General features: G+C 39.6%; 1 long non-coding RNA gene across 1 annotated transcript; it reads left to right on the top strand.

Moving 5' to 3' along the window:
* The first annotated feature begins 11,703 nt into the window (after positions 1 to 11,703).
* LOC137157333 (uncharacterized) lies at positions 11,704 to 12,288 on the top strand. The gene is made up of 2 exons (XR_010921065.1): positions 11,704 to 11,779; positions 12,098 to 12,288. It is a non-coding gene; the product is annotated as an uncharacterized lncRNA (long non-coding RNA).
* The last annotated feature ends 1,715 nt before the right edge of the window (positions 12,289 to 14,003 follow it).

The following is a 14,003-nucleotide window of genomic DNA, read 5'->3' as shown; positions in this document are numbered from 1 at the left end:
ATCTCTAAATCTGTATCTTGAACTCTCAGTGCTTTGTTGGCAATTTTTCAACTCCTCTGCTAAGGTAGGGGAAAAGAACAGAACATAATCATCTGAGATACAATATGGGAGACACAGCTGGCTACCTCTGTAGTTTGTTCAAAAACTGAATTTTTTATGTAATGTCTTGTGATTGTTTTGTCCTTCCGATTCCATAGTTGCTTAGTGATTTAGTAATGAATAGAATTCTATGCTTGGATTGTTCTTAGCACCATCCTAAATACTTGGTTTAAGTCATGAATTTCTATGAAAGAATCAGTTTCCTGTGTATATGCATTATTAAAAGTGGCAACACATTTCTTTTTTATTTTTAGTGATCTTAAAAAAGAAAAATCTTTTCTGGCCATTAAAGAAGTGTGTTTGATCCATTCCACAAGAAGTGAATTTGGAGATCATACAATAAAACATGAAATTTACCTCTCTGCAAAACATTCAATGTATCATTTAAGCCTCATACTAAGGACTTAATTGATGTGTATAGCCTTGTGTAGGTTCTGAACACTGGGGTGAATTTCAACCCATATGATGAAAGAAGGATGTGAATTTTTTCATTGAGATTTTGCAAATCTTGAACTGCTGAACTTTGCCTTTGATTTGCTCATCTCCACCTGTGATGTGAAGCAAGTAGATAAAGATGCCATCTCCCCTAGGTCTGTTTTGATTACTTGTAACAGTATGTGGTGGTTATGTTGGTGCCTTGTTCACTTTCTTCTATGTTCTGCATAACTTTCTCTCTCCTTGCATAACTGAAATGAACATCTGACTACTCTAGAATGAATTTATCTGATCATTGCCTGTTTCTTTGTTATTTTGAGAGACTTTAACTTGGGCATGCACAAGGGGGGTAAACAGGGGCATGGCCCACCCCCCAAAAATCTCCATGTGTTCCTGCAGCCCGGGGAGGGAGAAGCAGCGGGCGACTGGCTGCTGGCTGAGCTCCTTTATCCCCTCACCCCTCCAGCTGCAGCCTGCGGCCGGAGTCCCACCCATTGCCTCTGGCTCCACCCCTTTACTCACCTCAGAGGGTGGTCTGCAAAGCAGGCAGCAGTGCTGGGGCTCCAGCAGCAGAGAAGGAGAAGCCGCAGCTCTAGGGGCGGGGGGAGGAGGATCTCAGCTGGCAGCCAGCCGCCCTGCTGCTTCCTCGCTCCCTGGGCTGCAGGGACATGGAGAGTGCTGCTACCAGGGGGAGACACTGTCTCCTCATTGCGGGGCGTTCCCACCAGAGGTGTCCCAAGACATCGGGCGGAGGGGTCACAGGAACTTTTATTTCATGTGTGTTTAATGTGCCCCTCCAAAAACATACACGTTTAAATTCCTGCGCATGCCCCTGCTTTAACTCAGTACCTCCTTCCTTGACTGGATTAGATTTGTGAGCAGGGAAACTACCCCCCATGCTCTCTATCTTTTAGTGAATACCCTAGGAACATCGCATTAGGACAAACTCTCCTTCCCCTCCCCTCTGCCAGCTGAATTGGGCATCCTTATTGTTCTGATTTAAATAGTCAGAAGTTTCTCTGTTCCAATGTCAAGGAACCTTCAGGAACACTTCAGGCACTACTTAACTCATCACAGATAACGTCAGGACAAACTGACAGAGACAGCCTATTCCTGGGGAAAGGTAAATATTTGGCTGGCTAATTTATGTGACCCCTAAAGGGAAACTGCAGAAAAGAGAGGAGTAGTCTGAGATACTGAATTTGTCTGCTCTATCACTGATAGAAAGGGACAGTGACTTGTATACTGTCTGATACAATTTATTTTTTAGCACTGCACTATTCAGATGCAAATGTGATTTTTTTTCCCCCTAGTCTATATGTTTTGTCTTTCTTTGTGCTCTGGGACAACGATTATCTATTAGAACTTTGTATTTGAATGGCACCTTAAAAATATTACATATTCCTTTAGGAAAAGCATTGGTAGCAGAGCCTATAGGCATGGCTTTAAAGGCTTGGGCATAATTAATTCACATTTTGGGGCCATATTCCTCAGTCCTTGTTCAATCAAAGTTCCCATTGAGTCAGGCCTGTGGAATTCACCCATTTTATTATGGAAAATCATTATGGGTATAGTAAAATTTCCAAAATGCAATTAACAATAGATGGGATCTTAAAGTGTTGCTCAACTGTTATATATAAATGAATATACTGTAATTCATTTATAGTCCGAGGCACTTTCCATTTAAGTCTGTTGACAGAGCCCATTGACTTCAATGATAGCTGGACAGGGCCCTTATTGCACTGCTGATTAATAATACAGTAGGCTAAATATTGGCTCACAGTTATATTATTTAAGAAAAGGATGTGCTTAGTAACTAACTGAGGTACTGGGGTGGTGGTGTTTATTTGTCGGAAGTAGACAAAGATGCCACCTCCCCTATATCTGTTTTGATTACTCGTAACAATATGTGGTGATTATGTTGTGGCAACTTGGGGCCAGTTTCCAGTGTGGCTAAGAGAATAAAATGAATGCTTCTCAGAGGCAAGAGACCTGGGATTTTGGTGATGAGCTATGGGCTCATGTGATAAAGGGAGACCTTATGGTCCTCGTGGGCTGAGGTCTTTACCCTGCTGCATCCTCCGTCCCTGTCGGGCATGGGGAAGAGGGTGCTAGGGCTCAGCGAAAGCTGAATCCTAGTGGGGGGGGGGTAGGCTGAGTAGATCCACCCTGAGTTATGGGTTATATGGTAAGGAGCCTTGTAACCCCTGTACTGGAACCAGGTAAATGCCTGGTATAAGAGAGTATGGGTGTTGGGCAGGTAGCACCCCTCCCTTGTGTTAAAGTATAATAAAAACTATGGCCTGTTATTTGATTCCATGCATGTGTCAGCCTTTGCCACTATGTCCACATCAATCCACATTCTGTCCTTACCCCCTACTTATACAGAGTTACATCTCATAGGTATCTAAATCGGGGTGAAAGGAAACCTTTTTTCCATCAAAAATATTCAAGTCACTCCATTCGCTAGCTCTTTACTCCTTTCACATTTGCTCATACAAATGCTGGCACTAAAGCAAACACATAGACCTGGTTTATATCTCTTTTTCTTTTTTCTTCTTTGTGTTCTCTTAAATTAAATCTGAACGGATGACAAGGGGCAAGCAGCTCCTACTCCAGGGACTTTGAACTAGGGTCATTTCCATTAGACCTAAATGAGACCCTAAAAGAAAATTGAATTCATATCCCAAAACACTACAGAGTTCTGAGTCCTTGTTGAACCTAGTAGTCTGGTGGAGGAGGAAGCAATAAGAGAAGTGGTTTGAAAATAATCTACCTTTTAAAGTTTTCTTTCTTTCTTTCCCCTTTGAGATGCAACAGGAGTCTTAACCTGGGTGTTTATTGGGGGAAAAATGTGGTTTGGTGTGTGTGTGGTGGTTTAGTTTGGTTTTGGTTTTGCCAAATACAACCAAGGGGGGGAAAAAAACCTATTAATTGTGTATGTCTTATAGAAAAGTATTTAAATAAAGTGTCCTCTTATGAGAGCCGTGACCTGGAAGATGGAAGAGCACATGGGCAGGAGGTACTTGGCTCAGAAGACTACCTGTCATTTACATGAATAGTTAGCTAAAGGCTGCTATAGAATGTTTTTAATAGAAGTCTGTAAAGGGAACTTGGCTAAAATGCTGTTTGCCATACTTATTTTGTTACCAAATGCAGACATTTCCCACTTTGGTGCCTCAGTTGGAAAAAAGGGAGGTATATAAAATTGTTTGAAGAACTGTGTAATAATCTGCATGAATATATCAACATCTTTTGTCTGTAGAAATACTTTTCCCGCAGGGCATATGCTGTTTGTTCATTAATTGTTGAAATATATAGGAAATATCGAATACAATGGGAGACATTTCACCCTTTCATTGTTTGGGGAAACAAAAGTCTCGTTTAATTGTGAGTGAGTGAGAGTCAGAGAAAGGAAAACAAAAACAAAAAAACCCCATATTCTTACCCTAAACTGGGGCAGAATAAGCAACTGGTTGCTTTGGGATACGAAGAGCAATTCAGAATTAGACCTGGCAGGAAAGTTAAAGCATAAACAGACTTGCAAGGTCTATTCCCAATACATACATGCTATACATTGCCAATGAATTTTTATTTGTATTTACTGAGGGCTTAATTTGCAAAAGCTGGGTGATTTTTAAATTAATGCTACAGAAAGGGCCTGGACTGATAGCACTAGAAATGCCCGTTTGCTATTTACCCACACAAAAAATGTGGCAAAGGCCATGGCTGGGCTAATGTGCACACGTTGGGCAGGAATCACGGTGAGTGATGCAGGGAGATTGAGACTTGAGTTCTGGACTCTGCACCTCCACACACCAGGGGCATTGCAGCACGCCATGGGAAGCTTAGGAGTGTTCACAAGTGGTACCTACTCTCCTGAGTGTATCATGTATTTGGGGACAATGGGTGGCTTTCTTAACACACCAGCTCCTGCAGTCATGTGATTATCGGAGGCATGCAGTTTTCATTTAAAAATGACTAAGAGTTTGTCTAAACAGCAAAACAAACAAACCAAAAAATAAAACCAAACACCAATACACCCACAGCAGCAAGACTCTGAGCCCCTCTCAGTTGACTCAGGCTTGCGGGACTAAAATAGCAGTGTAGGTGTTTGGGCTCAGGCTGGAGCCTGGCTTCTGAGAGAGAGAGAGAGAGAGAGAGAGACACACACACACACACACCCACACCCACACACCCCCCCCCCCCCCAAAAATGGGCTTTCAGAGCCCTGGGCTCCAGCCTGAGCCTCACAAGTCTGAGTCAGCTGACCCAGGCCCTGACCTTCACTGCCATGGGTCTTTTCTGGCAGTGTCGCCAGACCCTCAGTTTCTAGCCTCCCTGGTGATAGAGAAAAGTTTGAAACAGGAGCCCCTAAACACTCAACACGCAGAAGACAAATAAAAAGATGAATAAAATGTGTAATTTAAAAAAAAATTGTAAGCCACTCTCTCGATGGTTGGAGGACTGGCTAATGGTTTCAGAATGCTCAAGATTGATATTTTGCCATTGCTCTCATCAGGTATTGGGCCAGAGGATGGCGGCTTTACGTTGCAGGAGGAGCTCCAGAGAAGCCCTGCCAGTGGAGGCTGCAGCTAGGATACGCCGAATCAGAATCACACTCATTTAATCCATGTACCTCATGTTTCAGTGTCCATGGTGAAATGCTCCATTTTATCCCTGCAGTCTTTAGTCAGGTCCTGGAAACAGGTATGCTTCCTAGATGGTCAAATGTGTTACATTTCTCATAACCTCTATTTTCCTCTTTAAGGCAAATATCTGTAACAGTGCATGCAATGGACACATACGAGCATAGCATCTGTCACACCAGGGCCAACCTTTGCAAACCTGGGGGGGGGGGATCCCTCAAGGGAGGGAGAAACCTCTCCACTCATAGAGGAAGTAAAGCTGTCCCTGAGAGATCAGTGAGCTAGTCCTTTGTCCCCGCACCTCACCCCGAATCTTTCACACCTATGACAGTAGTGCCAATAATAAAACCATAAAGTACCTGTGATACTTGGCATGAAAAGTAGCAATAAACACCTTAATAATAGAGAGGTTTAGATATATGCCGATGGCATCACAGACTTGTCTAATCCTCTCTGGTCTGAAAAGTGAACTGGAAATCTTATGAAAATTAAGTCTTGACTAATTCTGCAGGGTTCAGTTTATATTCTATTCCCAAGGGCCAGTAATAGACCTGTTCCCACATATTTGCTTGGCTGCTGGGGTCAGTTCTTGATTTTGTTCAAAACTTTCATTGCAGCAGGATTTCTGCAAAACTCCTACGGTTGAAATCCTGGCTCCCCTAAATGGGATTTCTTCCCCTGACTTCAATGGGGACTCGCACTTCTGCATTTCATGTGGACTGCAAATACTTTCAGAACTGACTGTCTTTGCCAGTGTTTCTACACTTCAGCTTCTATTTGAGATAAAAAAAAGTGCAAAAACACACGAATAAATGAGAGAAGTTTGCTGAACTTTTTTGAACCTCCAAAGAGATAAAATTTGGCTCAAATCAGGTTTTGACAGGAGATGCACAAGTCCCTATAGAGTGCTAACCAGCAGGACGGCTGGGTTATAGTAAAAATATAGCTGAAAATGGTCTTACTAATGCTACTATAAAGTATAAAATATTCAATTAAAAGAAAAAATAATGAAGACTTTATTAAATAAATGAGCACCAGCAATGCATATTACTGAACCCCAAGGGCAGGAGTGACTCTTGTAGCAACAATAATGCAGGTTTTGTGCATATATTATGGATTATATTCGCTTTTTAGTGCACATGCATTAGTGTTAATAGGCATGGAAAAGAGGATAGATCCATTTACAATGTTACTCAATATAAGCAACAAAAGTCATTAAAATCCATTCATTCTATGACATTTTTTATTCCTTCTGGAATAAAACCAAATATTCATGATGCAAGGACTTAATGTGAAAAAAATTCTCATAGAATGTCGACAGAAAAGATCAAAATTACTTCATTTGGTACTGGAATTTACTTAACAATGTTGGGGGATTGTTTTGTTTTAATCTTGTTGATAAGTGAACAGTTTGCTGCAACACTTGATATTTGGAATTAGGCAATCAGATATTACAGTGATGAGCATGGTATAAGAACCTATATCGAATAGAATTCAAATGCTGGGCAGTTATAATTGATTTTATAATATTGTTTTCTTTAGCCTATGGGATAAGCCGATTGGTTATCATCAGAAATAAGGCTTAAAAGGTTTATTGAACTGCCAGAGTTTTTGGCAAGGGGCTTTGGGAACCCGTTCCCTATTCTGCGTCCTGTAGCTTCTCATCCTGTATAAAATATACTAAATATCATTGCGAGGTTTGTAACTTTCCTTCATCTCCACAGTCATTGACATAAATTGATGTCATGTGCTCAGTCACAGTTGTGAAAGACATAGTCCTCTTTATGAGGGGTGCAGTTAAATACTTATCTTGATCGTTTAATTGCCTCTGTGCCCAAAGATCTGGCAAGGGAGTTAGAGGAGTCTGATTCCTTTGCTGTGTCAAGCAGAGGCACTTCTCTTGTAAAATATGCCACTTCTGCATACGTGCAAGCAAGCTTAAAATTCACTTCCAGCCAAGCTTTGTGCGAGTAAAAATCGATTACTTGTGGTAAGAACTAGACTCGGGAAGCAATTTGCTGTGCATAACCACAGCTGTATACAACCTAACTTATGAACAATGCTTCGTATTCTTAAATCCCAGCACATGACACTGTACATTAATGAATTGTCTACATATATACATGTATACTCTTTTGTGCAGTACTCTCCTAATAGCCTGAATGGCTACAGGAAATGAATACAAGAGGATGGAAGAACAGTCATAGTTCACTTTAAAATGTGTGCCTTTTTTCATTGAAACCTATGAGGTTTGGCCCGCCCTGTATGGGTGTGAGGAGAGAATTTAGTCCATAATAATACGATATTAACAATATCAGGAAATATTTCTAGAGATTATAGAGACCCAAAATGCCGTGGATGCGGTGAACACAAAACTGTCTCTATTTTCTCTTTGTGCAGACTCACACATACATGTTCTGTACCCCCTCTTAGCCACTCTGAATAGTGGCTCTAAACGTTCACAACAATATCATTTTAAAAATCACCTTTTGCGCTTTACTGCTGTGTCTGGGCATGTAACTGCTCTTCAAGTCAATGGGAATCCTGCTTGTTTAAGTGCTGGAAGCTCGAGTCCAAAATGTTTTTCCATGAAAGAAGATCCTGAAAACTGAAATTCTTCCTAATTATTAATAGACGATAGAAATGAGATTATTCATCGTTATCCACTTTAAGCAGTGTTAGAGCAGCGAGAGGTTAAGAGGCAGAACAGAATACTCTAATTATGAAGTAAAATTTCTACTTGACTGAAGAGTGAGTAACCAGAGAATTAATTAAAAGTGCTAATAATAATAATTATACACGATAACATTATTTCAAATGTAAATGATAATGAATTTAAAATATGGAGTGTTGTGAAAATATCAAGCTATCATCACTGCTATTAATTTTGGGTCCCCTTGCATCCCTTCAGTACATACTTCAGCTGCAGTGATCCAGCCCCTTCCCTCAGTCCTCATAGTTCCACACGTAGGCAGGCAGTGGGTGGCCTGGGGTAGAATGTGCAAGACAGACAAGGCTGGGCCTACAGAACTGATGATGGAAAAGTAACATTGCTGAAGGGTTCTCTACTGCCCTCCTTCCACTCTGGGGGTTCTCCAGTAACGGGGCATGCAAGGAAAGCTGCAGCAGAGGGAGTCCCTGTGAGTTTGGATCTTTTGGTGCTTCACAGCCTATGGCTGCTGTGAAGTTCCATGGATTCCAGGAGATCCCGGCAGATTCTGGCCATCTCTGGGTTTTGTGGGCAGGGCCAATGTCCTGCTCTTGGAGAGGGAAAAATCCATCCCCTCCACAATTGAAGAATTGTGTAGGAACCCCCCTTCTTTTCCTTTACCCACAGATTTTCCATGGGGAGGTCTTCACGTAGCCTTGACAAGTGCATCACACCGCATCCCATCCAGTCAGCCGGATATTCCTTGGCAACAATCTCCAGTCCCTGCAACACTAGCTTCAGCAATCTTCCTCTGTTCATCTAACCTGGTATCATCAAACTCTGGTTATGCTGTGAATTCTGCTATGTTACTCTGGCAAAAATCTGGCATAGCTCCACCAGCATAACCAAGAGCAGGATTTGCACCTAAAACTTTAAGATGATTGGATTTTTCTTCCCACCCCATTGTTTTTCGTGTTTATAACCCTTTTATGTTCCTGCTTCTATCTGGTCAACAGACATGATTAAGTTATTGAGATAAATGGGACTGGGATAAATATCCAGGCCTTTGGCCATACAAAGTGAAAAAGATATGTAGATTTTCTTCAGGATACCCTCTCATCTCTCCATGGGTCGAGCGTAAGGATTTAAGATTTGATTCTGCCCCCCATTCACTCAGACTGAGTTGAATTGACTCATATGAGTACTCGCTCACTGAATTCCAAACACAGAATAGTACCTACATAAATATTTTCATTGAACGCAATGGGAGTGTTTCTGTGAGGCCTACCAGTAGCAGAACTGAGACTTTCAGAATTTTTTTCAATAACATTAAGCAATATTCTCTTCTATATTATTACTACTTCCTAATCTTGGGCAGCGCAGGTCTGTCACTCTCAGCTGTATGTGAAAACAGGAGGATATATTATGAGGAATTTTATTAAAGTGGCATTTTCTTTTCACCATTATAAATCCTTCCTGCAGAACGTCAGTATCTCTCTCTGTTCCTATTCTTTGCAGGAGGCACTATTTATTTTTAACTGCAAACAAACAATTACATTTTAAAAAACACTTTAAAATGTTATCCTAGATATGAATGGGTTGCACTTTGCCTCTCAGCTGATCAAGAGCGTCACCTAATTAAACAGCTTTGTGTTACTGCCATAGGCTTGGAAAGAAATGAAAAACAAATAACCAAACAATCTTATTTCCATAGACTGTCTGACTTTGGTGCATTAATATTTCAGCCATTTCAAGAAAGAAGTTATTACTCTTGTTGTATCTCTATAGAAGCTGAAGTGAGGTTGAATTTATGGAATTCTTTCTCCTGAAGCTTGGGTGATTCAATCTGGGGCCCAGCAAGCTAGGCTGACAAGAAACTTCCATGCCCCAGCAAGAGTGAATACTTATAAAGTGCTCCAAATTACCCAGATAAAAGGATCTAATGACATTCAATTTATTATTTTGTTTATTAATCCTCTGACGTCTGACATGGACAGATCCTCAGCCAGTGTAAAGCACCACTGTTCCATTGATGTGTGCCTTGATTTACACCAGCTGGGGATCTGCACCATGGATTTTACACCAGAGTTCATTTAAATTTACATCCTTAGCAATGCACAGTGTTCATAACTCAGATTGCTAAAAAACGGTTAGTGCCAGACTCTCAGATATGCATATTTTCCTTGTACCTTAAGGTCTCTGTACAATATGCATGTGCATCTTAAAGATTCATAACATCAGTTATGTTCAGTTTATGGAATTTCTTTTTTAACTTTGTTCTGAAGAAGAGCAAAAACGCACCAAAATGATCAAATTCTATGGCTTTCTTATTCAATAAAGCTTCTTCATATGTGTGAAAATGTCTCTCTTTCTCTCTCCCTATTTCACAATGCCCTGGAGGAACTTGCAAGTCTAAAGGAAGATAAAGCCAGTACTAAAAGAGACATCTAGGGTATTTTTTTAAAAAGGTAAATTCTGTCCTAAAAAAAGAAACAAACAAAAACATAAAATAAACAGAGTCTGTTGCATAAAATTTTACACAACTAATTACCATAGTTAATCAGTAAAAGAACATAATATGACAAATCTGCATTACAAGGAGGGATGAAATATTTTTTAGTGTTTGCATGGGGATAATTTCCATTTTCTTCCTGTGATAGGATTGCTTGAAACTGTTCCCTTGTCACATAGCGTATAGTAAATCTGGCCCTAAATTTAGAAATGTTGGTAACCATCATTTGATGGCAATATTGTCTGACAACTCTGCATTTGAATCTCACTCAAAAGGAGCGGCTGATTGTGCTGGATGATCCAGGAGATAAAATTGTGGAAAAAGAGGGTTTAAAAAAATATGCAATATCCAATCAATGCAAAAAAATAAAAAATAAAAAAGCATAAAGAATCATACCTCTCCATTCTTCATCTGGAAGCCATTGTCTAATCCCTAAGGAATTTTTAATGCTTTTCATTTTTTCACAATCCAATATCAGGTAAGGGATTTCCTCTTCCAAATACAAGTAAAAAAACCTCTTTAATAATGCTACCTTTACATTTTACTTTATAATTTCTTCCAGGAAAAGGACTTATGAATGAAATACCATTGCTAGTAAAGTAAAAAATATTTGCAGACTAAATGGAAAATAATCAAAATTGTAGGGGTTTGCGTTTTAGGGACCTAGACAAACTGATGCAGGCTGGACACCTTATGGGCAACCTAACACATGTACTTCGTGAGTGAGACTGGAGAGGAAAGAGAGAATGTAAGAGAAAAATGGGAAGATGAGGGTTAATCTCACTGGCCTCTTGCATAACCTCCCAGGGATAGCTTTTTATTTAACCCTCCTCCCCCCAGTGCTAGACCCAAAGAAATGTTCTTGTAGATAGCGCATAAAATAAGCACTTCCAAAAGGAATAAATGCAAACATTTAAATATTTTGTCAAGACTGCTTTTTTCAGCTAAGAGTTTATTTTTGAAATAATGCAGGCCTTAAGGCAGCAGGATCTTAAGCACCAACAAATTATGCACAATTCATACATTATATTTATTGAAGACTTTCTGCCATTCAATAAAATAAATCCATCCTTACTATGATAACCTTGAAATCACATGAAAGGCAGAGCTTCTCAGACAGAGGTCAAATTCAGACCTGGACCAGAGTCTCCGCTTGAGTGAAGCCACTGTGCCTCACCCCATCATCAGAGGATCCTTCAGTAATGTGGACTCAACTTACTAGCTTTTTATCCCACCCTCTTCACAGCTGTCTGGAATTGGTGATAGCCTAGGCTTCTCTGTGCTTGGTGCCCCCTGCCTATTATATTAATCAATGGTTCTCTGGAGTAACTGGCACAAGTTAGAACAGCCTTTAGGCTATAAAGTGCTCTGCATCTTCAGAGCTCTGTGCACATCCAAGCAATCCTTTACTAATCCACACATCAAGCGCTGGACGTAAGTATTAGCTTTATTTTGTAGATTGTGAAACTGAGACATAAACTAGTTAAGTTACTGGTCCAAATCCACTTGAGCCTGTGGGAGGGCTGGGACTAGGTCTCATGCTTAACAAGCTAATCACACTCCCTTGAGAGAATTACAAGTTAGTAGTAGCTGTGGGCTCATCTATTATCTTCTGCTACATCTAAGGAAGCCTGCTAACATCTCCTGCATTTGTAAGCCAAGAAAAGGAGCCTGTAGCAAGGTACAGTGATAACCATGCACCTCCCTATTATGGGAGACATTAAATGATTCACATTCCCTGTTTATTTTTAGGAAAAGGAGCACTAAAATCAGTTACTAAGAAATTAAGAAGGCTATACTTCCTCCAAGATGTGTTTTATCAAGCAAGCAAAACATAAAACCTTCACACTGTCTGTGATTGATTAATGACCTTTTTCAAAGACCCTAATAACAGGAACAATTGAAGACTATGGGAACAATTAAGGAGTTTCTGCACAGGCAGTTCACTTATCAAAATGACTTGGACAGGCATTCAGCTGGATCATTGCACCTGATACCTTAACTTCTGTCAAATCAAGTCTAACAGCCCACCCATGAAGACTATTTTAGACACATCAGCAAAATGCCACACTGAACTTTTAGCTGCAATTATAGGTATAAAAGATATTGGCCTTGCAGTGATTTAAGATGAACTCTACAACAGCATCTGTGCAGACACTAATATCCTACCATTTACTATTTTGTCTTGTCTTACAGGTATTAGTAGTTAAGTTATATTAGCATTTTCCCAGATAAAACCCACACTTTTGAAAGGGTAAAAGCTAACCTAATCAGAGTGACACAGAACTTTTATGTAGAAAGTCTCACTTTGAAATACAAATTACTAATGTAGGTAAATTGAAGGAGTGGAAAATAAATTTAGACCACATAGCTGCAAAATGAAGTATTCTACTGGCAACTAATCTCTGCTGTCTTAAAAGTATATTTGAACATAATACAAGTAATGATGATTGTTATTTGTTATTGTTATTTGATCAAAATATGTTTATCACCTCCCTGTTTTTTCCATCATTTCTGTTCACCACAATGAAGTAGCATTGTAAGCAAATCCTGCTGCTGATTGACTTCATGTTCCACTCTCGCTGAATTCACTCACCACTTATAAACACTCTATGAGGACAATAGATTTTGCTGCCAGTTTTGGGGGGGTCATTGTGAAGAGGTCAGCAAGACCTTTTACGGTTCATTTCTTTTCTCTCCCTTTGGAGACAGTTGTGTTTTTAACAGGTTAAAGTATGGAAGGACATATTTCCAGCCAACATCTGATTTCAGTAAGCCCAGTTTTGCAAGGAAAGCAGCTGCAGAATATCTTTTTTATGCCTGGAATTAGTTGTATATGCACAGGTGGCTTGCAAAATTAAAGCTATAATATGGCCAGATCTTCAGCTAGTGTTAATCGCCATGGCACCATTCACGTTAATGGGGTACCTATTAACACCAGGTGAGGATTTGACCCTAGGGCTGAAATTCTGGCCTTGAATTTTTTAGATATGCTTATTTTACAACTTTTTTTTCCCATCAGCTGAACAAGGATGTATCAGCAAAAAATCAGTTATACTAAACGCTTGAACTAGGTATATATAAGTATAGAATGAATAGGAGAGAAACCATATTAACCTGGTTTTATTAACCAGACCACATTTCCTTAAATTCTTGGTACCCACTGTTTAACCGACATAGCTTTTGTAGATCACTCAGAAGCCTGACTAATAATTGCCAAGATTAATTTTGTTTGCTGATTTCCTATTTTTATTCAATAATTTAAATTATTGTCTGAAATTTGTGATGAAACATGTTGACAGTGAAAATACTGAAGTTTAATGAAAGAGAAAATCAAGATGAGAACATGTCTATAAGCAGTGAAACTTACAGCTTCAAAGGCATAAGACCTTGTTTAGAAGGATTCTGTTCTCGCTGCTCACAGCATGAGTATCCTACAAGATACTGAATATTGCATGTCTGGGGGTATTTGAAAGTTGCATTTTGGAGAACCAGTCATAAAAAAACTCAATTTTTTGAGTGAAATAGCTATATATTTGACTAAATGAAAATTGTCATGAAAAACTTTCTCTTTTCATCTAATTTTGTTGAGCTGTGACAAAAATGAAACCCCACATAATTTTAAAAAAAAAATTCTCAAGAAACAAATACTAAATCA

Source organism: Emydura macquarii, unplaced genomic scaffold (assembly GCF_026122565.2).
Source record: "Emydura macquarii macquarii isolate MOO-44397 ecotype Brisbane River unplaced genomic scaffold, CSIRO-AGI_Emac_v2 contig_1483, whole genome shotgun sequence".
NCBI classification, from domain to species: domain Eukaryota; kingdom Metazoa; phylum Chordata; order Testudines; family Chelidae; genus Emydura; species Emydura macquarii.
Note: the sequence above shows the minus strand (reverse complement) of the source record. Positions and strands in the feature narration are given on the sequence as shown.